The sequence below is a fragment of the Neoarius graeffei genome, chromosome 3 (genome assembly GCF_027579695.1).
Source record: "Neoarius graeffei isolate fNeoGra1 chromosome 3, fNeoGra1.pri, whole genome shotgun sequence".
NCBI lineage: Eukaryota > Metazoa > Chordata > Actinopteri > Siluriformes > Ariidae > Neoarius > Neoarius graeffei.
This window is the reverse complement of record NC_083571.1, coordinates 1,997,337-2,019,249: the sequence shown is the minus strand read 5'-3', so window position 1 is coordinate 2,019,249 and position 21,913 is coordinate 1,997,337. Positions and strand designations below refer to the sequence as shown.

General features: G+C 44.6%; 1 long non-coding RNA gene across 1 annotated transcript; it reads left to right on the top strand.

The window, feature by feature from the left end:
- The first annotated feature begins 2,630 nt into the window (after positions 1–2,630).
- LOC132882668 (uncharacterized) lies at positions 2,631–20,663 on the top strand. Its single transcript, XR_009654213.1, has 3 exons — positions 2,631–2,736; positions 20,339–20,438; positions 20,523–20,663. It is a non-coding gene; the product is annotated as an uncharacterized LOC132882668 (long non-coding RNA).
- Positions 20,664–21,913: the final 1,250 nt, after the last annotated feature.

Sequence of the window (21,913 nt, the reverse complement as noted above, 5' to 3'; positions counted from 1 at the left end):
AATTAGGAATGTTCAAGTTATAAATAGAAGTTTAGAGTTTGGATTTGGAGTTCAGCAGCCTGGTGACCTGGGGGGAAAAGCTGTTACAGAACCTGGTGGTCCTGCAACGAATGCTGTGGAACCTCTTTCCAGAGGCCAGAGGGGAAAACAGTCCATAGTGAGTAGCACTGTGAGAATCACATTCTTTGATTTCTACAGTGCTTTTAACACCATTCAGCCACTGCTACTGGGGGAGAAGCTGTGGGTGATGGGTGTCGACACCTCCATTGTCTCCTGGATCACTGACTATCTGACAGGCAGGCCACAGTTTGTCCATCTGGGTATTGTTCTATCTGACATGGTGGCTAGTGGTATAGGAGCTCCACAAGGGACTGTGCTGTCTCCTTTCCTTTTCACCTTATACACCACTGATTTTCAGTACAACTCCAGGTCATGCCACCTGCAGAAATTTTCTGATCACTTGGCTGTTGTTGGGTGTATAAGTGAGGGACAAGACAGGGAGAACAGAGCTCTGGTAGACAACTTTGTGGAGTGGGCTGGATGGAATCACCTGCACCTGAATGTCAACAAGACCAGAGAGATGGTGATTGATTTCAGGAAGAAGAGGACGGCTTCACAACCACTGCACATTCTGAGAGAGGGTGTGGAGGTGGTGGAGGACTACAAGTACCTACTGTAGGTGTTCCCATCAACAACAGACTAGACTGGAAATCCAATACTGAAACTGTATACAAGAAGTGGATGAGCAGACTCTACTTCCTGAGGAAGCTGAGATCCTTCAACATGTGCAGCAAGATGTTGGAGATACTTTATCAGTCTGTTGTGACCAGTGTGCTTTTCTTTGTGGTGATTTGCTGGGGGAGCAGCATTGGAGCCAGTGACACCAACACTCTCAATAAACTGATAAAGAAGGCTAGATCTGTAATTGGCTGCAAACAGGACACATTTGAGGCTGTGGTGGAGAGGAGGACTCTGAACAAACTTATCCATCATGGATAATCCTGACCGCCCTCCCCACCACACACTGAACAGACAGCAGAGAACCTTCTCCAAGAGACTGTTACCACTTCGCTGTCCGAGGGACCATTACAGGAAATCTTTCCTGCTCCAAGCCATCATACTCTACAATAACTCACCTCTGTGTGACAGAGAGAACTCTGACCTCTCTACTGTATAGTCCTCTTTATAACCCTGGTCATCCTGTAATGTTGCACCATCAGAGTTTAATTCTTGTTTTTAGCACTATTCATGCACATTAACCTGTACAAAGCATATCATCTTGTCTCATTATCTCTAACTGCTTTATCCTTTTCTACAAGGTCACAGGCAAGCTGGAGCCTATCCCAGCTGACTATGGGTGAGAGGCGGGGTACGCCCTGGACAAGTCACCAGGTATATATATATATATATATATATATATATATATATATATATATATATATATACCTGGTGACTTGTCCAGGGTGTACCCCGCCTCTCACCCATAGTCAGCTGGGATAGGCTCCAGCTTGCCTGCGACCCTGTAGGATAAGCGGCTACAGATAATGCATGTATGTATGTATGTATGTATGTATGTATGTATGTATGTGTGTATATATATATATATATATATATATATATATATATATATATATATATATATATATATATATATATAACATTTTTATTTGTATATTGTGCAGTTGGCTTGTTCTTGGGATTTTTAAAAAAATTCTATTTTATGTTGTACAGTGTGTCTTTTTTTTCTTTTCGCATGTCTGACAACTTGCTGCTGTAACATAATTTCCCAGATTGGGATCAATAAAGTGAATCTATCTATCTATCTATCTATCTATCTATCTATCTATCTATCTATCTATCTATCTATCTATCTATCTATCTATTGTGATCAATTAAATAAGACCTGAGCCAGGAGAGGGCTGTTCCACTACATTTTCTCATCTATCCAGGAGAATGGTATGATCAATGGTGTTGAAGGCTGCACAAAGGTCAAGCACCACAAGCAGGAACGCACAGCCCTGATCAGATGTCAATCGTAGGTCATTTACTACTTTAACCAGGGCTGTCTCTGTGCTATGATGAGGTCTAAATCCCGACTATGGCCATTCATGAGCAGTACCAGATAAAATAATATACTGAAATGTAAATACTGAGTAATATTTGCTGGGGTTTTTTCTCTATGATTTTTCTATATGTACATTAATTTTGTTGGTTTTTACTGTCACAGTTTCAGGGGTTTTACTGGTGTGAAGATTTGTCATTGCCAAAGGCCGTGAAGTTTAATACATTGGGAAAGACACAGTGACAGAAATGATGTGGACGATCTATATATATTTTTAGTAAATATTTAATACACCTACTTTATTGTCTATTTGTGCAAAATGCCATCATGGAGTAAAATAAATGCTTTCTTGTTTTCTGCAAGAGGTTTTTTCCTCATTTGACCAGTAGAGGGCAGAAAATAATCCATCAATTCAAGATATTCAATCCTTTATCCAAATGCATTTCCTTAAATAAACCAGGAACGTGGGAAAATCCAGGAAAGACTGATTTTATTCCCACAAGCTGGGGTATAAATAAACTTCTCCCACACATCACACTGTGCAGTTGACTGTAGAATCAGTGTGTATTCTCACTAGACATTAGTTTAATACTACATTATAAACATGGACGCCTTTTCTGGAAGCTGGAAACTTGTGAAAAGTGAAAACCTTGATACGATGATGGCAGTACGTGGTAAGTTGTTTTTTTTTCTGTGTTGAAATTCTTTTTGTAGTTTTTTTCCCTCCAAATTTCCTGTCCACTTTTACAAGTATTAAAGAGGAAGTAAGGCAAATCGTAGATGTGGTGAAACCAGTCATCACCTTTTCCCAAGATGACGGCAGTCTGGTCTATAAAGTTGACTCTGTCATTCTTGAGACAAAAAGCAGGTTCAGATTAGGTGAAGAGTTTAATGAAGAAGTCTTCCCTGGCATATTTCGCAAAGTAAGGATCTAAAATACATTTTATGATTTTAGTCAGCATTTTATTAAGTCAAAGTTCAGGCTGCATTTGGTAAATTTATACCAGAGTGTGGACAGTGATGAGAATCTGTAGTCTGAGTGTGATATTAAGCATTAATAGAGAATTCTGATTAGTTTTGTCATGCTCCACCCCGGACATCCACTCTGGAGATTACGGATCTCTCACGCCAGTGCTGATCCGGATCCGGGATGGGAATTCCACCTCACCTGTATTCACTTCCTGGTTTTCACCGCTGCCTATAAACATGCCGTTCTCAGACTCTGACTTTGCCAGAACGTCTTGTTTGCAACTCTAGCCGTTTCTGTGCCTTTTTGCATCTCGTGGTTTTTGCTCTAGCTGTTTTTCTGGTTCATGTTTTTTTGCACTAAGGTTTTTTCTTGTTCATGATTTTTTGCACTAGCGTTTTTGCCCTTACCTGTCTCATGTCTTTGTCAATTTTTTTGTCTCTTTTTTCCCTGACTATTTTTGCCATTTGTTTTTTTTTTTTGTCCTGTTTGTTTACCTTTTTGCCACACCTTTTTTCCCTGGATTAAATCATGTTATTTATTGGATAACTGTCTATTTTCTGCTTTTGGATCCTATCTCACCACACCTCCACCACCCCTAACAGTATGTTCTGGCCAAACATGGATCCAGCAGAACTCACCCATCTGAGAACGGCCATCTAGCAGCAAGGGACTCCCCTCGGGACCCATCAACAAGACCTCCAGCAGATCACCCAGAACCTCGCCACCCTGTCCAACTCACTTGACCTCCTCACCACACAGATGCAGCACTATCAAGCCGTGCCTACCCCTGCCCAGTTGTTTCCAACTTCAGCTCCTGCCACTGCCTTTCTCCGCGAACTGAGACTCCCAGCGCCTCAGCCCTACGATGGAGCCAGGTACTTGCAGATTGTTCCTATCTCAATGCTCACTGATCATGGAGCTGCAAGCTCTGACCTTCCCCACAGAATGCTCCTGGGTGGCATATATCATCACACTCCTCACCGGCAAGGCCAGGGAGTGAGGAACAGCGGTCTGGGACGCCGATGCTCCCTGTTGCTCCAGTTTCAAAGATTTCTCTGAGGAGATGGGGCGAACTTTTGATTGCTCTCTGTCTGGCTGGGAGGCGGCTAGGGAACTCATGGAGCTGCAGCAGGGGTCCCAGTCTACCTCAGACTATGCCATCAAGTTCCGGACATTGGCGGCATCGTGCGGTTGGAATGAGAGCGCCCAGATCGACGCGTTCCTGCATGGCTTGTCCGACGCCATTAAGGATGAACTGGTATCACGGGAACTGCCGTCAGACCTCTCCAGTCTCATGGACCTTGCCAACCATATCGATGTCCAGTTCCAGCAACGGAGGAGAGAGAAGACCCACCCCAGCTTCACCTCCTCCTCACCTCCCGCCTCGTCCGTTGAACCCATGCAGGTAGACCAGGTACGGGTATCAGCGGAGGAACGACAGCGCCGGCAGAGCACAGGGGCCTGTTTCTACTGCGGTCAATGAGGAACCATCTGCCGAGCCTGCTTGCTAAAGGGAATGAGGACACCAGCGACTCGAGGGGCCCTGGTGGGCAACGCTCAGAACCAGCCCCCTGCTGATCGACTGTTACTTCCTGTCATTGTCATCCATGACAACCAGCATCACCATCTCCAGGCCCTCATCGACTCAGGGGCGGACAGGAACCTGATCTGCTCCGCCACCACCAAGCGTCTGGGAATCCCGCTACTCGCCCTCGACGTCCCTCTCACAGTCCTGACACTCAATGGCACCAGCTTGACCACCATCACCCACCTTACTGCCCGCTCACCGTGAGGATTTCCAGCAACCACTCTGAAACCATCCAACTCCATGTCAGGAACAACCCCCATGTACCCATCATCCTAGGATTACCCTGGTTAACGCAGCACAACCCCCACCTAAACTGGGCTGATAGCACCATCCTAGGCTGGAGCCATTCCTGCCTAGCTTCCTGCCTGAACTCCGCTCTGCCTCCCACCAAACCACCGCAGCCTTCAGCCAGTGAGTTTCCCGACCTCTCTCACGTGTCTCCGGAATACCTGGACTTAAGACTCGTCTTCAGCAAGACCCAAGCAGTGTCCCTCCCTCCTCACAGACCCTATGACTGTGGAATCGACCTCCTGCCCAGGACGGTGCCACCCAAAGGGCGACTCTACTCTCTCTCTCCCATTGAAAGGCAAGCTATGGAGAAGTACATCTCCGAGTCTCTGGTAGCTGGGATCATCTGCCCTTCCTCCTCCCCAGCAGGGGTGGGATCCTTCTTAGTGGAGAAGAAGGACAAGTCGCTCTGCCCCTGCATTGACTATTGAGGTCTCAATGCCATCACAGTCAAGAACCGGTACCCACTACCGCTCATGACCACGGCCTTTGAACTACTCCAGGGAGACAAGATATTCACCAAGTTGAACTTACACAATGCCAACCATCTTGTCAGGATCAGGGAGGGGGATGAGTGGAAGACAGCCTTTAATACCACCACTGGCCACTATAAGTACCTTGTGGTCCCTTTCGGCCTGACCAACACACCCGCAGTCTTCCAGGCACTCGTCAATGACATTCTAAGTGACTTTCTTAACATCTTCATTTTCATGTACCTGGATGACATCCTGATCTTCTCTCGCTCCCTGGAGGAACATCAGGGCCATGTCCAGTAGATTCTCCAGTGCCTGCTAGAAAATAAACTGTTTGTCAAGGCGGAAAATAACGAATTCCACCAGAGCTCTGTCTCATTTCTGGGGTTCATCATCTCCCCGGCTTGGATCCAGATGGACCCCATCAAGCTTGAGGCAGTCGCTGACTGGCCCACTCCTTCCTCGTGATGAGAGCTTCAACATTTCCTGGGATTCATCAATTTCTACAGGTGCTTCATCTGCGACCAGCATGGTGGGGGGAGGAAGCAGGGAAAGCCTTCTCCATGCTCAAGCACAAGTTCACCACAGCACCCATTCTTACCATACCTGATCCGACCAAACAGTTCATCGTGGAGGTTGATGCTTCCGAGTCCGGGGTCAGAGCCATTCTCTTCCAGAGGGCCAATGATAACAAGGTCTACCCCTGCTCCTTCTCTCGCCGGCTGTCCCCTGCTGAATTAAATTATGACATCGGTGACAGATTGCTGTTGGCCATCAAGCTAGCCCTGAAGGAGTGGAGGCACTGGCTCGAGGGGTCGGATCCCCCCTTACTTATCTGGACCAACCACAAAAACCTAGAATACCTCAATTCTGCCAAACGCTTTAACTCATGACAAGCCTGATGGTCTCTCTTCTTCTCCCAGGTCCGATTCACGCTCTCCTACTGCCCAGGCTCCAAGAACGGCAAACTCGACGCCCTGTCAAGGATATTCTCTGCCCGCCAGGAGGAGTCTAGTATGCCTGAAACCATTCTCCCTCCATGCTGTCTGGTGGGGGCTGCCCTACTTGAGGTAGAGACATTGGTGCAGAAGTCCCTGGAGAAGGACCCCGGAGAAGGTAATTCAAGCAACATACCACCTAACCTGTTTGTTCCCTGTTCTGTGCGAACCCAGGTGCTGCAGTGGGGTCATGGCTCCAAGTTGGCTTGTCACCCGGGAGCTGCTCGAACCCTGGCACTCCTCCAACAGTGCTTCTGGTGGTCATCCATCAAGGAAGACATCCAGGAGTTTGTGGGAGCCTGCGACACATGTGCCCAGAACAAGACAGCCAATCAACCCCCTGCCGGCCTGCTAAGACCCCCCCCCCCCCGATTCTTCATCGACCCTGGTCTTACATCGCCCTGGACTTCATCACAGGACTCCCCAACTCAGGTGGCAACACATGCATCCTCACAGTTATTGACCATTTCTCCAAGACAGTCCAATTCATCCCTCTGCCCAAGCTTTCCACAGCTAAAGAAACTGCCAAATTACTCATCCTTCACATTTTCTGCATACATAGACTCCCCACTGATATCGTCTTCGACCGGGGTCCTCAGTTCACTGTGCAGTTCTGGAGGGCCTTCTGCAAACTCATTGGGGCCTCCTGTAGTCTCTCTTTAGGGTTCCATCCTCAAACCAACGGCCAGGCGGAATGGGCGAATCAAGATTTGGAGGTGGCACTCAGGTGCATGGCATCCAGGGATGCCGGTTCTTGGAGTAAGTACTTACCTTGGATCGAATATGCTCACAACACTCTCTCTTCATCTGCCACAGGTCTCTCGCCCTTCCAGTGCTCCCTAGGTTACCAACCACCACTCTTTCCCAACCAAGAGGAGGAGGTCGCCGTACCCTCAGCCCAGACCTTCATACACCACTGCAGGAGGACATGGGCATTGGCCCCGGAGAAGACTCATTCGTTCTGCCCTAGTATCCAAGAGGCAGGCCTACAAACACCGCTCTAAGGCACCCACCTACCGGGTGGGGCAGCGAGTCATGCTCTCCACGCGCCATCTGCCACTCAGAACTGTCTCCCACAAGCTGGCCCCCAGATACCTTCGACCCTTCCTCATTGGCAAGGTAATCAATCCATGTTCCATCAGACTGGCATTACCACTCACTATGCGACGTATTCACCCCACTTTCCATGTGTCACAGCTTAAACCTCTGGTCTCTAGTTCTTTGTTTCCACCCTCCAAACCCCCTCCCCTTCCCAGGCTCATTGATGGTGGTGAAGCCTACATGGTCAAAAAGCTGCTGAAGGTGCAGTGGTAAGGCAGAGGACTCCAGTACCTGGTGGACTGGGAAGGTTACGGTCCTGAGGAGAGAAGTTAGGTCCCCGCCAGGTTCATCTTTGACCCAATCCTCATCTCTGACTTCCACTGGCAACACCCAGTACATCCCAATCCAAGAAGGCTAGATTATTCCCACTGACGTCCTCCCGAGTGAAATTGATGTTGATATCCACTGCATTGATGTGCTTAGAGAAGGCTTCCAATTCATGGGTTTTGATTTTAACCCAGGTGTCATCCACATATCTGAACCAGTGGCTGGGAGCAACTCCTGAAAAAGTGGTCAAAGCTTTATGTTCTACTTCCTCCATGTAAAGATTGGCCACAATAGGGGATACCGGTGAGCCCATGGCGCATCCATGCTTCTGTCTGTAGAAACTTTCATTAAACTGGAAATAAGTGGTAGTCAGGCAGAGGTCAAACAGGGTGCAAATCTGGTCTGTGGTGATAATCTAGCCTTCTTGGATTGTGATGTACACATTAGACAAGACAGAAGCCTTAGCATCGAGGTCTACCGGAAACCCACACACACAGACCAGTACCTACTCTTCGACTCTCACCACCCACTGGAACACAAATTGGGGGTCATTAGGACCTTGCAACACAGGGCTCAGAACATCCCTACAATGGTAGAGGGAAAAGAGGAGGAGCAGAATCACATCAAGAAAGCACTTCACAGAGCTGTGGGTATCCCAACTGGTCTTTCTTCAAGAGCAGAAAAAGGAACATAATGGACAAGGAGGATAACAGGAACAAATGCAAGAACATTGTCATTCCCTACATTTCTGGTCTATCTGAGAAACTCAGGAGGATCTTCTACAAACACAACATTCCGGTACATTTCAGACCCAGTAACACCCTGAAGCAGAAACTGGTCCACCCTAAGGACAGAATACCCAGACACAAACAGGACAACGTAGTGTATGCAATTCAGTGCAGTGAGGAATGCACGGATTCGTATATTGGGAAAACTAAACAACCGCTCCACAGGCGCATGGCTCAACACAGGAGAGCCAGTTCCTCAGGCCAGGACTCTGCTGTCTACCTTCATCTTAACAACAAAGGACACTCATTTCAGGATTGCAACGTACGCATTTTAGCCAGAGAGGATCGTTGGTATGAGCGAGGAGTTAAAGAAGCCATTTTTGTCAACCTGGAACGGCCATCACTGAACAGAGGTGGGGGTCTAAGACATCATTTATCAGCCACCTATAATGCAGTCCTTGGCACACTTCCCAGACAACTGAATGCACACCAAAACCCAGCTGACTCACAAGAGGACAGAGAGAATTAGCATTCCATTGATCACCTTAATGGGCAATCCATTGATCACCCAAATGACTCTCGAGGCCGTTCACATCCAGTCCCCATTGACCCACACCAACAGGATGACTTAACGACACCTTAGATGAGCTTTTCATCCATGAGAGGATAAATACCTGATACTCCCTACTAGTCAGACAGAACTGAAGAAGCCTTTCGGATGAGAGGTGAAACATCTTCAAGAATCTTCAAGCAAGTCCAGTTGCTCTCTTTTACCACCCACAAAGTCTCACCTCAGACCGCTCCTCCTGGCGCCGGGCGCCGGCCAAAATAGTCAAGACCTTCGAATCTGAACGTATAGACGATGTTGTTCGAAAGAGACAGGCCCGAAAAGCAAGGCAGCAAGCCCCAAGCAGACCAACTTTTCCAGGAGGAACAACCTGCCCTAACTGCGGCCGCACATGCAAATCGCGAATCGGCTTGTTCAGCCATATGAGGAGCTACAACAACTGTGAATGAATGACATAGACAGTACCTTGCCATACTCTCCAGAGTGGCCGTTACTGTTACTACAGATGATGAAGAGGACTTTCATACCAGATCAGTCGAGGCCCAGGTTAACAACAACTGCCACTGGAACTTTTTCCCAGCAGGGAACCAGGGGAAAAGGAGGAGAAAAAGAGGTGTAAGGTGAATTCGGAAGAAACATGAGAGTAGCAAAGGCAGGAGAGTGGAATTGAAAGTTGGAACTTTAAATGTTGGCACTATGACTGGTAAAGGAAGAGAACTGGCTGATATGATGGCGAGGAGAAACACTGATATCCTGTGTGTAGGAACATCGGAGGTGGTTTCAAGCTTTTCTATCATGGTGTGAATGGGAGGAAAAATGGTGCAGGAGTAATCCTGAATGAAGAGTATGTAAAGAGTGTGTTGGAGGTAAAGACATTGAATGACAGAGTGATGAATGTGAAGCTGGAAATCAAAGGTCTGGTGATGAACATTGTCACCACATATGACCCTGAAGTGCGGTGTGAGATGGAGGAGAAAGAAGAATTCTGGAGTGAGTTGGATGAAGTGATTGAAAGTATACCTAAAAAGGAAAGAGTGGTGATTGGAGCAGACCTAAATGGGCATGTTGGAGAAGGGAACAGGGGGTGATGAAGAGGTGATGGGTAGGTATGGAGTGAAGTAGAGAAATGTGGAAGGGCAGATGGTGGTGGATTTTGCAAAGATGATGGAAATGACTGTGGTCAGTACATGCTGTAAGAAGACAGAAGACCATAGAGTAACATAAGAGTGGAGGAAGGTGTTCTCAGGTGGACTACATTTTATGTCAGAGATGCAATCTGAAGGAGATTGGAGACTGTAAAGTGATAGCATGGGAGAGTGTAGCCAAGCAGCATTGGATGGTGGTTGAGAGGATGATCTTAGAGGTTAAAAAAAAGAGGAAGAAAGAGAAAGCTAAACCAAAAATCAGATGGTACAAGTTGAAGGAGGAAGATTGTATGTTAGAATTTAGGGATATGGTGAGACAGACATTGGGTGAAGAGGTATTAGATGATTGGACAACTATGGCAGAAGTGGTGAGGGAGACTAATGCCGCTTTTCCACTACAAACGCGGCTGAGCCGTGCCGTGCCGAGTCGAGCTGAGTCGAGCTGAGCGGGGCTGTTGGAGTTGCATTTCGACTACAACCGCGCTGAACCGTGCTGGCTGGAAGTGGGTGGACACATTGGGTGGAGTTAGCGAAAGTGGGTGGATGTCACGTGATGTCGTTAAGCAGCGCAAACAGTGACATCAGTGACAGTGGCGGAACAAGTCAGAGCCGGGCCGGGGGCGGGGCAAATGACCGGGCCCTTTATTAAAGCTTATCATAACATCATTTTAGGCTACAAAATGTCCGCAACTGCGGTGTTTACCAATTTCAACACTACCGGGTGCAACTATGTTATTTAGTACATCAAGTCCTTCAAACGAACATGTAACTCAGAAACAAAAAACATTAGGATACTGTACATGGCTTATAATAAAACATCAATAGCCTATACTGCGCACATTATTTGAAGGGCATACGAATGAGCGCTCAGAGGTTGCAACGGTGACAGGAAGAGTCAGAAATAAAAGGAGGGCGGTGCAAACCTCACTGAATGCACTGTTTACCAATTTCAACACTACAGGGTGCAACTATGTTATTTAGTACATTAAGTCCTTCAAACGAACATGTAACTCAAACAAAAAAACATTAGGCGACATACTGTACATGGCTCATAATAAAACATCAATAGCCTACTGCGCGCATTATTTGAAGGGCATACGGCGAGCCTTGCGCTCCGCGAACTCGTCCACGATGCTCTGTATGTCACTGATTCAGTGAGCTTCTCAGCGGTAGTCTCACGACCCGGATAGTAAACAATAAACATGGAGGACATGGAGTCGTTAGTGTTGCTGGTCTTGGTGCTGTGGCTTGTTGTCACCGACAACGCCAACAGATACTGGCAAGAGCGTATAGATGAGGCGAGGCGCATAAGGCTTCAGAAATTCTCGTAATTCATAATTATTCTTCTTCCGGGTTTGCGGTGTTTACAGATCCCAGCGCGCTCGCGGGGCGTGTGTGGGCATGTGAGGACACGCCTCCTCACCAATCAGTGCACAGGGGAGTGTCTGCTCACGCCCCCAACCTCACTCGGCACGGTTTGGCTCGCTTCAGCCCCACTCCAAAACGGTGCGAGTTTTAGGGGCTAAGCAGGGCTGAAACGAGCTGAGTCGTGCTGGTTTTTGGTAGTCGAAACGCGAGCCGTGTCGGGCTGAAGTGAGCTGAAGCGAGCTGAAGTGAGCTGAAAAAGGGTAGTGGAAAAGGGCCATAAGACTACGTTCAGACTGCACCCTGAAACGACCCATATCCGATTTTTTTGCCCATATGCGACCTGTATCCGATTTGTTATTGACAATCTGAACGACACAAATCCGATTTTTTCACATGCGACCCAGGCCACTTGGATATGTGGTCCTAAATCCGATGCATATCCGATATTTTCACATGCGACTGGAGTCTGACCGGACAGGTCGCATTCATGCGACCTACACGTCATCAACAAGAGACAAACGTCACTATTCTGCGTTGGCTAATCCCGCCTCTTTGGTGGAAAACAACAACATTTGTACAGTTTTCAGAATTTAAATAGACTTTTATAGAATTGATCAAGCTAATGGTGGATTTGGTAGGGACCTGGATGTTTATCTGTTAGCCTGATTAAATAAAACAGTTTCTATAACTGATTTATAACTTAAACCATCCTGTATTACAAGATTATAAGATTGTTCTGAAAATTTCCAGTAATTTGACACCTTCGGTCTCATTTGATTACGTTCATTATGTCTTATATTGAATATTGTTAGTTTTTTCTTTTTTATCAGACATCTACAACCCTTTGGTCTCATTAGTCTGCTGCCCACATTAATCAGATTGTGCGCGTTCCGCTGCCGCCACAAAAACCACATCGCCAGGTCTCGCCTCATCTCCATCGCAAACTGCACTGGTGTTTCTGCACCTTGAGCCAGCGCTGAGAGAAGTTGCAGAATTCAGCTGGCTATAAACAATCTAAATAAATATTTATAAAAATGTAGAAAAAGTTTATTAATATGACGAAATAAATATGTGCAAATTATTAAGCCTGAATTAAGAGTTTGGTAATACAGCGGCCGTATCCCAAATGACTGCCTACTGAAGCTCGAGTGCACTATATAGAGTTTAAAAATCCATTACTTCCTAGTAACATGTAGTGCACTTATATAGAAATTATAGAGACATTTAGGAGTCAACCCTCGTTACCAGGCTACACGTTTTCATTTCAGTTCAGAAACAAAAACACACACGAGACCTCACACTTTAACACTAACCAGATAATTAAACAAACAAACAAACAAACAAACAAAGAAATCATTAAACATGAAGAGTGCGCTTTTTTTTGTTTACGTATTACGTAGATGTGCTTATTACATGTCAATTTGCGCATGCGGGACACTTTTGGGTCGTTTTCCGTTCATATTGGAGATTGCATACAAGTCTCATATAATTGGTAATGTGAACGGCCTAACAAAAAAATCGGATTTCACAACAAATCGGATATGGGTCGTTTCAGGTTGCAGTCTGAACGTAGTGAAAGAGGAAGGTACTGGGAGTGACATCAGGACAAAGAAAGGAAGAAAAGGAGACTTAGTGGTGGAATGAGGAAGTCCAGGAGAGTATAAGGAGGAAGAAGTTGGCAAAGCAAAACTGGGATAAAAAGATAGATGAAGAGAGCACACAAGAATACAAGGAGATGCAAAGAAAAGCAAAGAGAGCAGTGGCAAAGGAAGAGGCGTATGATGAATTATCTGAAAGGTTAGACACTAAGGATGGAGAAAAGGACCGGTACCAATTAGCAGTGCAACGAGATCAAGCTGGAAATGATGTGCAGCAGGTTAGCCTGATAAAGGATGCAGATGGAAATGTGCTGACAAGTGAAGAGTGTGTGTTGAGAAGGTGGATGGAGCACTTAGAGAAACTGATGAATGAAGAAAATAAAAGAGAGAGAAGGTTGACTGAGATGGAGAGAGTGAATCAGGAAGTATAGCAGATTAGTAAGGAAGAAGTAAGGAGAGCTATGAAGAGAATGAAAAGTGGTAAGGCAGTCGGCCCAGATGATATACCAATGGAGGCATGGAGATGCTTAGGAGAGATGAATTTTTGACTAGATTTTTAACAAGATCTTGGAAAGTGAGAGGATGCCTGAGGAGTGGAGAAGTAGTATACTGGTACCAATATTCAAGAACAAGGATGATGTTCAATGCTGCAGTAACAATAGAGGAATAAAGTTGATCAGCTACTGCATGAAGTTGTGGGAAAGAGTCGTGGAAGCTAGGCTAAGAGGAGAGGTGGAGATATGTGAACAGCAATATGGTTTCATGCCAGGAAAGAGTACTACAGATGCAGTATTTGCTTTGAGAATGTTGATGGAAAAGTTTAGAGAAGGCCAGAAGGAGCTGCATTGTGTGTTTGTGGATTTGGAGAAGACAGATGACTGGGTGCCAAGAGAGGCGCTATGGTACTGCATGAGGAAATCAGGAGTGGCGGAGAAGTGTGTGAGATTAGTGCAGGATGTGTATGAGGACAGTGGAACAGCAGTGAGACGTGCAGTGCGAATGACGGAGGCATATAAGTTGGATGTTGGATTGCACCAGAGCTCGGCCCTAAGCCCTTTCCTGTTTGCAGTGGTAATGGACAGGTTGACAGATGACACCAGGCAAGAGGCCCCATGGACAATGATGTTTGCAGATGATATTATGATCTGTAGTGAGAACAGGGAGCAAGTGGAAGAAAACTTAGAGACATGCAGGTCTAGACCAGAGAGAAGGGGAATGAAAGTCAGTAGGAGTGAGATGGAGTACGTGTGTGAATGAGGGGGAGGGCAGTGGAATGGTACAGCTATAAGGAATAGAGATGGTCAAAGCAGATGAGTTCAAATATCTGGGGTCGACTGGACAAAGTAATGGTGAGTGTGGAAGAGGAGTGAAGAGGAAAGTGCAAGCAGGTTGGAATGGATGGAGGAGAGGGTCAGGAGTGATCTGTGACAGATGCTTGCCAGCAAGAGTGAAAGGGAAAGTGTACTGCCCAGGTCAGACGGCAGGCTGCAACTAGTTTTCAACTACTTGCATCTACCTGCGATAACAAAATTGCAGGTAGATGCAAGACTGGTCTTGCGTTGATGCACGACGATGCAGATAATGGCAGAGTGTTGCAGAAGGTCTTTAGTAGAGGCAGATTGATGCAAATGGATCATGATCTGTTCGCATTTCAGCTGCGATTTGCTTCCAATTGGTGCAAATAACAGGTTGGTGCATGTAGAAGCAGGCGGTCGTGCAATGCTTGAGTGACCAGTTGCAGGTTGAAGCAGGTAGTGGTAGCTAGACACAGACTGATGCAGGGGAAGACAAGTCTTTAAAGATGGCTGTGATGCATCGCAGGTACATGCAACACTGCACCTGCAAATAGTTTACAACAACGTACGAGCAGTCTTAAGGCCTTATATTTTTTAAAGTTTTTTTGTACGCTGTGTCTAGCTGTGTTTGCTTCCGACTGGTTGATTCAGCTTAAAAACTCTGTGTCTTGCAATATGTCTGACCACAATGAAGGATTTGGCACAAAACGCCTGCATCCACCTGCGATCTGTCACCACCCGATCGATTGCAGGTCACAGCATGCGTCTTTCTGCCATCTGACCTGGGCATACAAGACAATAGTAAGAGCAGCGATGGTGTACAGTTTGGAGATAGTGGCACTGACAAAAAGACAGGAAGCTTAACTGAAGGGAGAAAAGTTGAAGATATTTAGGTTTTCACTGGGAGAGACAAAGTTGGACAGGATTAGAAATGAGAATATTAAAGGGACAGAACATGTAGGGCAGCTTGGAGACAAAGTGAGAGAGGTGATATTGAGATGGTTTGGACATGTACAGAGGAGAGATCCAGGGTATATTTGGGGAAATAATGCTGGAGATGGAGTTACCAGGTAGAAGGAAAAGAGGAAGAGCAAAGATGAAATTTATGGATGTGGTGAAGGAGAATATGAGGACAGTTGGTGTGACAGAAACAGATAAGGAAGACAGGAGGAGATGGAGGGACATTATCCACCATGGTGAGCCCTAACAGGAACAGCTGAAAGAAAAAGCAGAAAAAAATAAAGGATTTCAAACATATTTAGTTCACATTTACATACATACAGGGTTATTCCATGAGAAATCACCCAGAATCTCTCAGATCACCCCTTCAGTATTGTCTGAAAAAAATCACTGATGTACCTCTGCTAGACCTAAGAAAAGATCCCAAATATCAGGCCAGTATTTCTAATAATTTTGTATTCCAGCTTGCCAAAATTTCAGTGAACGTTTTCTCTCGCCCATAAGACTCCACAGTGACACAGATATCAAACACTCTTTAAATGCTCTAGAAAGCTCCTTATACAGCTTTATCCTTGACTTTAACTCATGAAGTCCCGGAGTGGCATATACTGAACATCCTGGTGTAGTCATGTGACAATGTGTGGATTTGTGTTGCCATGGCATCATTTCCATAATGGTAGTGTACCTAGTTGGCACATGTGGCTGAACACGCTAATTTTAAAAAGCTTGTTTTTTGTTACTCAAGGTGAGTTTTGGCACATTCAAGAATTCTAATGCTTTAATAACATGTTTAATATTACATTTAAGCAGTTTTGGCTACTGTCAGCAGGACGAAGTATTCTGTCAGCCTTGTGAGGCATACTGTCATGAGAATGCAGGTAGATTGGGGACGGATATATGTGCAGAAGAGAGTCTTTACTAAAAAGAAACAGGAAACTGGCATACAATCCAAAACAGCAGACAGATATCATAACGTGGAACAGGCAAAGGGTCGGTAGAGGCACAAACAGGTGAGACAGGGCTAGACGATATCAGAATCAGAAATACAGGACAGGAGGCAGGAAACCAGGAGGATGACATGACAACAAGGCTTGGTAATGTCTCATCTCATCATCTCTAGCCGCTTTATCCTTCTACAGGGTCGCAGGCAAGCTGGAGCCTATCCCAGCTGACTACGGGCGAAAGGCGGGGTACACCCTGGACAAGTCGCCAGGTCATCACAGGGCTGACACATAGACACAGACAACCATTCACACTCACATTCACACCTACGGTCAATTTAGAGTCACCAGTTAACCTAACCTGCATGTCTTTGGACTGTGGGGGAAACCGGAGCACCCGGAGGAAACCCACATGGACACGGGGAGAACATGCAAACTCCACACAGAAAGGCCCTCGCCGGCCCTGGGGCTCGAACCCAGGACCTTCTTGCTGTGAGGCGACAGCGCTAAGGCTTGGTAATGTGTGACTCACAATTAGAGTTGAGCCAGATACTCGGCTGAAACGAGTATCTGGTACGGATAAAGCACTTTTGCCGAGTACGAGTATTATACGAGTAATACGAGTCAATATCTGTGCTCGGACTGAATGAAAATCCTCACACAGCGTCACAGCGCCCCTCCCCTACACACAGCGCCCCTCCCCTACACACACCGCTCTGCTCCCTCACACAGAGAACAGCTCTCTGTCTCTTTCCGTTAATGTTTCGGGTTTCTTCAGCTTCAAGTTTGTTTTTATTTCAGTTTGTACTTACTTATAACCAGTAGAGTTCTGGTAAACGTGGGTTCGTTCAGACGTGGTGCTTGGTAGAAAGCGACTCACGTTGCGTCTCTGTCTGTCGGAGATTTTTTTTTCTTTTTTTAACCGTTGGTTAAAAACAGTTTTTTTGACTTCACGCATTGACATTGTCTGACACTTTCTTGCTGTAATTCATGTAAAAATAAAGGTAGTAGTGGTATAAGTATTAAAAATTAAGCTACACACACACACACACACACACACACACACACACACACACACACACACTCTCTCTCTCTCTCTCTCTCTCTCTCTCTCCCTCTGCTGGTCATCGGAGGTTTTTTTTTAAGCCGTCAGTTGGCTCTAACCAGTTTTATTTTACTTCACGCACTGAGTGTCTGACACTTTCTAGGTAGTAGTGGTATAAATAATATTACAAATGAAGCTACACACACACACACACACACACACACACACCTGGTGTGGAAAAAAAAAATCACACTGATCATAAAAAATTTAAAAGTTAAAAAAGAAAGTTATGTTGAGTATGAAAACTCTTGTTCATTACATTTCATTTCATAATTGCAACCACATGCGTTGTATTCATTGTTGCAAGACTTGTTCTGTAAATAGTTCGTTTGCTATCGTGATCAAAACCATTGATCTGAAGCTCAATGCTGATGCTGTCCTGTAAATAGTTTTCTAATCAGCAATAAATATAACAATTTCTGATCAATCCATATCAATTGCATGCTTAAAATAACATACTGGTTAAAGCCCCGCCCATTTCAAGACAACCAGACCCACTTCAGGGTTAGGCCCCGCCCACTCTGAGTACGGATATGGATACAGATAATTCATATGGCTAACGGATACAGATACAGATAATGCTGTACTCGCTCATCCCTACTCACAATGCAATACTTCATGAAGTGAATGAGTTCTCAGCGTCCTTATATGAGCGCGCTGATTATGTCTTAATTCGAGGTAGGTGTCAGTAATTAAAGGCGTGCGCTGATCAGAGTGTGCGTGAGAGAAAGTCTGTTGCGTGCACCAATACATGCGGGTGTGACAGCTACATTTCTTGAACAAATTGATATAAAGCCAGTTATGATAATATCATTGCGATATATATGTCACATTGGGCTTATAACCTGAAAATATTCACTGACGCCACACTGTGATGTCTTTGTTGCAGTAAGAAAACTGGTAATGAATGATTCAATTAATTTAACTGATTTAGTTATTCTGAATCAATATATTTTCTTTTCTTCAATTTAAAGCATATTTAAACAAATGTAAACATAAAAAGGTGATGTTGTGGTGAAGCTATGTGATACTCTCCCATCAAACCCAAACTACAAAGTATTTGCTGACAATCTTTTTTTTTTCCCTCAGCACCACTGGTGCTAAAGCTTCTTCAGCGACAGGTGTACTTTGTAGCAACACTCTAGCAATTTTGGACTTGAGAAAAAAGGATTTATTTGCCTGTTCCCAATGAAACTCAGAAAGTAGTGAACAGATTTTGATTAAATTGTACAGCTTTAGTATTATCCTAAGTTCAAGGGATTTGATTTTGATGTTAATTCACAACCCATATTACTCAATGTCTGGATGTTCTAATATATGGCTTGGCAGAGGTATGCACTCTACCGAGTGCCCTTCTAGTTTTTAGTGTGGGATCATGTTGATCAATCAAATTGCCTCCCTCTGGTTATATACACTCACTCAGCACATTAGTAGAAACACTGCACTAATACTGGGTGGAGTTCAACAACAAACCATCTCAGTTGGGTTCAGTTCGGGTGATTGTGGAGCCCAGGTCATATGATGCAGCTCTCCTTCACACTCCTTCTTGGTTAAATAGCCTGGAGGTGTGTTTTCAGTCATTGTGTTGTTAAAAAAAGATGATACCACTAAGTGTAAACCAGATGGGATGGCATGTTGCTACAGAATGCTGGGGTAGTGATGCTGGTTAAGTTTGCCTTCAATTTTGAATAAATCACCAACAGTGTCACCAGCAAAGCACCCACACACCATCACACCTCCTCCTCCTCCATGCTTCATGGTGGGAACCACACATGCAGATACCATCTGTTCCCCTTTTCTGCATCAAACAAGGACATGGCATTTGGAACAAAAAAATATCGAATTTGGACTCATAAAAAAGTACAGATTCCAAAAGGTCTACTGTCCATTCATTGTGCTTCTTGGCCCAAGCAATTCTCTTCTTCTTCTTATTGGCCTCCCTCAGCAGTAGTTTCTTTGCAGCAGTTTAACCCTGTAGTTCTGATTCCCACAGTCTCCTCTGAACAGTTGATGTTGAGATGTATCTGCTACTTGAACTCTGAAGCATTCATGTAGGCTCTAATCTGATGTGCTATAAATCGGCGATTTCTGAGGCTGGCAACTCGAATGAACTTATCCTCAGCAGCAGAGGTGAGTCTTGGTCTTCCTTTCTTGGGACAGTCCTCATGAAAGCCAGTTTCATCAGAGCATTTGATGGTTTTTGGAAATGCACTTGAAGATACATTCAAAATTCTTGCGATTTTCCTGACTGACTGAAGTGTTAAAGTAATAATGGATGCTGTTCCTCTTTATGTACAGTTCATGACAAAATATGGATCACTACAGTTGTGTAATAGGGCTATTTACTGTATTTGTATTATTTACTATTTGCTGTTTGATCTTAAATGCATAAAGAAGACAAGAAATTCCACTAATTAACTTTTGATGAGACACACCTGTTAATTGAAAAGCATTCCGGGTGACTACCTCATGAAGCTGGTTAAAATAATGCCAATAGTGTACAAAGTGTCATCAAGGGAAACACTGGATACACTGAAGAATCTAAACTATCAAACAGATTTTGATTTTTTTAAACAAACAAAAAAATTTCCCCAAGATGACAACAGTCTTTTCTATGACGTCAACTCCATCATTCTTCATGGAGAAAACAGGTTCAGATTTTGTGAAGAGTTTCATGAAGAAGGTTTCTCTGGCACATACTGCAAAGTAAGAGTCTAAAATTCACTGTTCAGCATTTTATTCAGTCAACGTTCAGGGTGCATTTGGTAAATTTATACCACAGTGTGTAAAGTGATGAGAATCTGTAGTCTGAGTCTGATGTTAAGCATTAATGGAGAATTCAAATGAGTTTTGCAGCTTTACATCAGATCTGCTTTTTAATAGTACGGTGAACCTGGAAGAAGAAAAACTCATCCATGTACAGCTCCATGAGGGTCGGAAGTTCACAACTGTCCGAGAGATCCAGGACGAGAAAATTATTGCGGTGAGAAAATAAAAATGACTCATAAATGAGACTGATGAGACTCTTTAAAGTGAACATCAGCATAATTTTCTTTCTGTTTTACAGACTGGGACACGTGAAGATGTCACAGCAGGATTTACATATGAGACGGTGTAAATGTTGGACAAAATTCCAGCTGTTTCATTGCTTCTTTGTCACTGATCTGCAGGATGAAAATATATTTCAAACTATGAGCAAGAAGAAGAAGATGGAAAACTGAAAACAGATGCATGAATGCTGATCAGTATAAACCAAACTCAATAAAGAAATTAGGAAAATACACCATGTTGATGTTATTTATTATTCAGTGTAGTTTTTATATTACAGAGTAATGCATTAATTCTTATTACACCACAGTGCTGCTGAATTCTGAATCCTGATTGGTCAGAAGGTGTTGATTAAACTTCTATCACTGCAGCTCTGACAAAAGATTCCCCTACATTTCTGTTACAGTAATTACATCCTAATTTAAACTGTCATAACTCACTGTGTATTTATGAGAACCAAATCTGTCTTTTTTTTTTCTTGTCTACATTAAAAAGTTAACACAATTACAATATGTTAAACATGTATCTGTAGCGAGGCAGCATGGTGGTGTAGTGGTTAGCACTGTCGCCTCACAGCAAGAAGGTTCTGGATTCGAGCCCAGCGACTGATGAGGGCCTCTCTGTGTGGAGTTTGCATGTTCTCCCCATGTCTGTGTGGGTTTCGTCCAAAGACATGCAGGTTAGGTTAATTGGTGGCTCTAAATTGACTGTAGGTGTGAATGGCTGTTTCTCTCTGTGTGTCAGCCCTGTGATGACCTGGCAACTTGTCCAGGGTGTACCCCGCCTCTCACCTATAGTCAGCTGGGATAGGATCCAGCTTGCCCACAATCCTGCACAGGATAAGCGGCTACAGATAATGGATGGATGGATGCATATCTGTAGACTGAGTGAACACACAGACTGGAGGAGTGGTTATTGCATCAGCACAGAGCTGTAGTTTCACTCTGTAGCCACTTGATGGAGCTGCAAGTTCAGTTCATGTCAGGGAAAGAAATTAATTAATGCCAAAAGGTCTGGTATTTAATCATGTATAAAAATTCAGGAATGAAGGAAACATTTTCATTATCACATAGAGAAAAAAGTCCCCAAGTGTTTCTGCTGGTGTTCTGGTACCTTCGTTCCCTGCTTCTAGCACAGAAGTCAGTGTAACTATTTACAGACACACTGCTGCCTCTGAAAATGGAATTGTGCTACCCAAGGCGGTCATGTGCCATTTCCTCCCATGAAGATAGTGGAATATCAAAAGCAAAAAGATCACATTTTCGTACATCTTTAAAATTCAGCTTTGGACAACCAACTGGAGGAGTGTCAGTAATTTCAGCATAAATTATATTATTTGGAAGTTTTATATCATCTTGTCTGCAAACATGGCCAGTCCACCAGAGTCTTCGAGGTCTGAGCATTGTATAC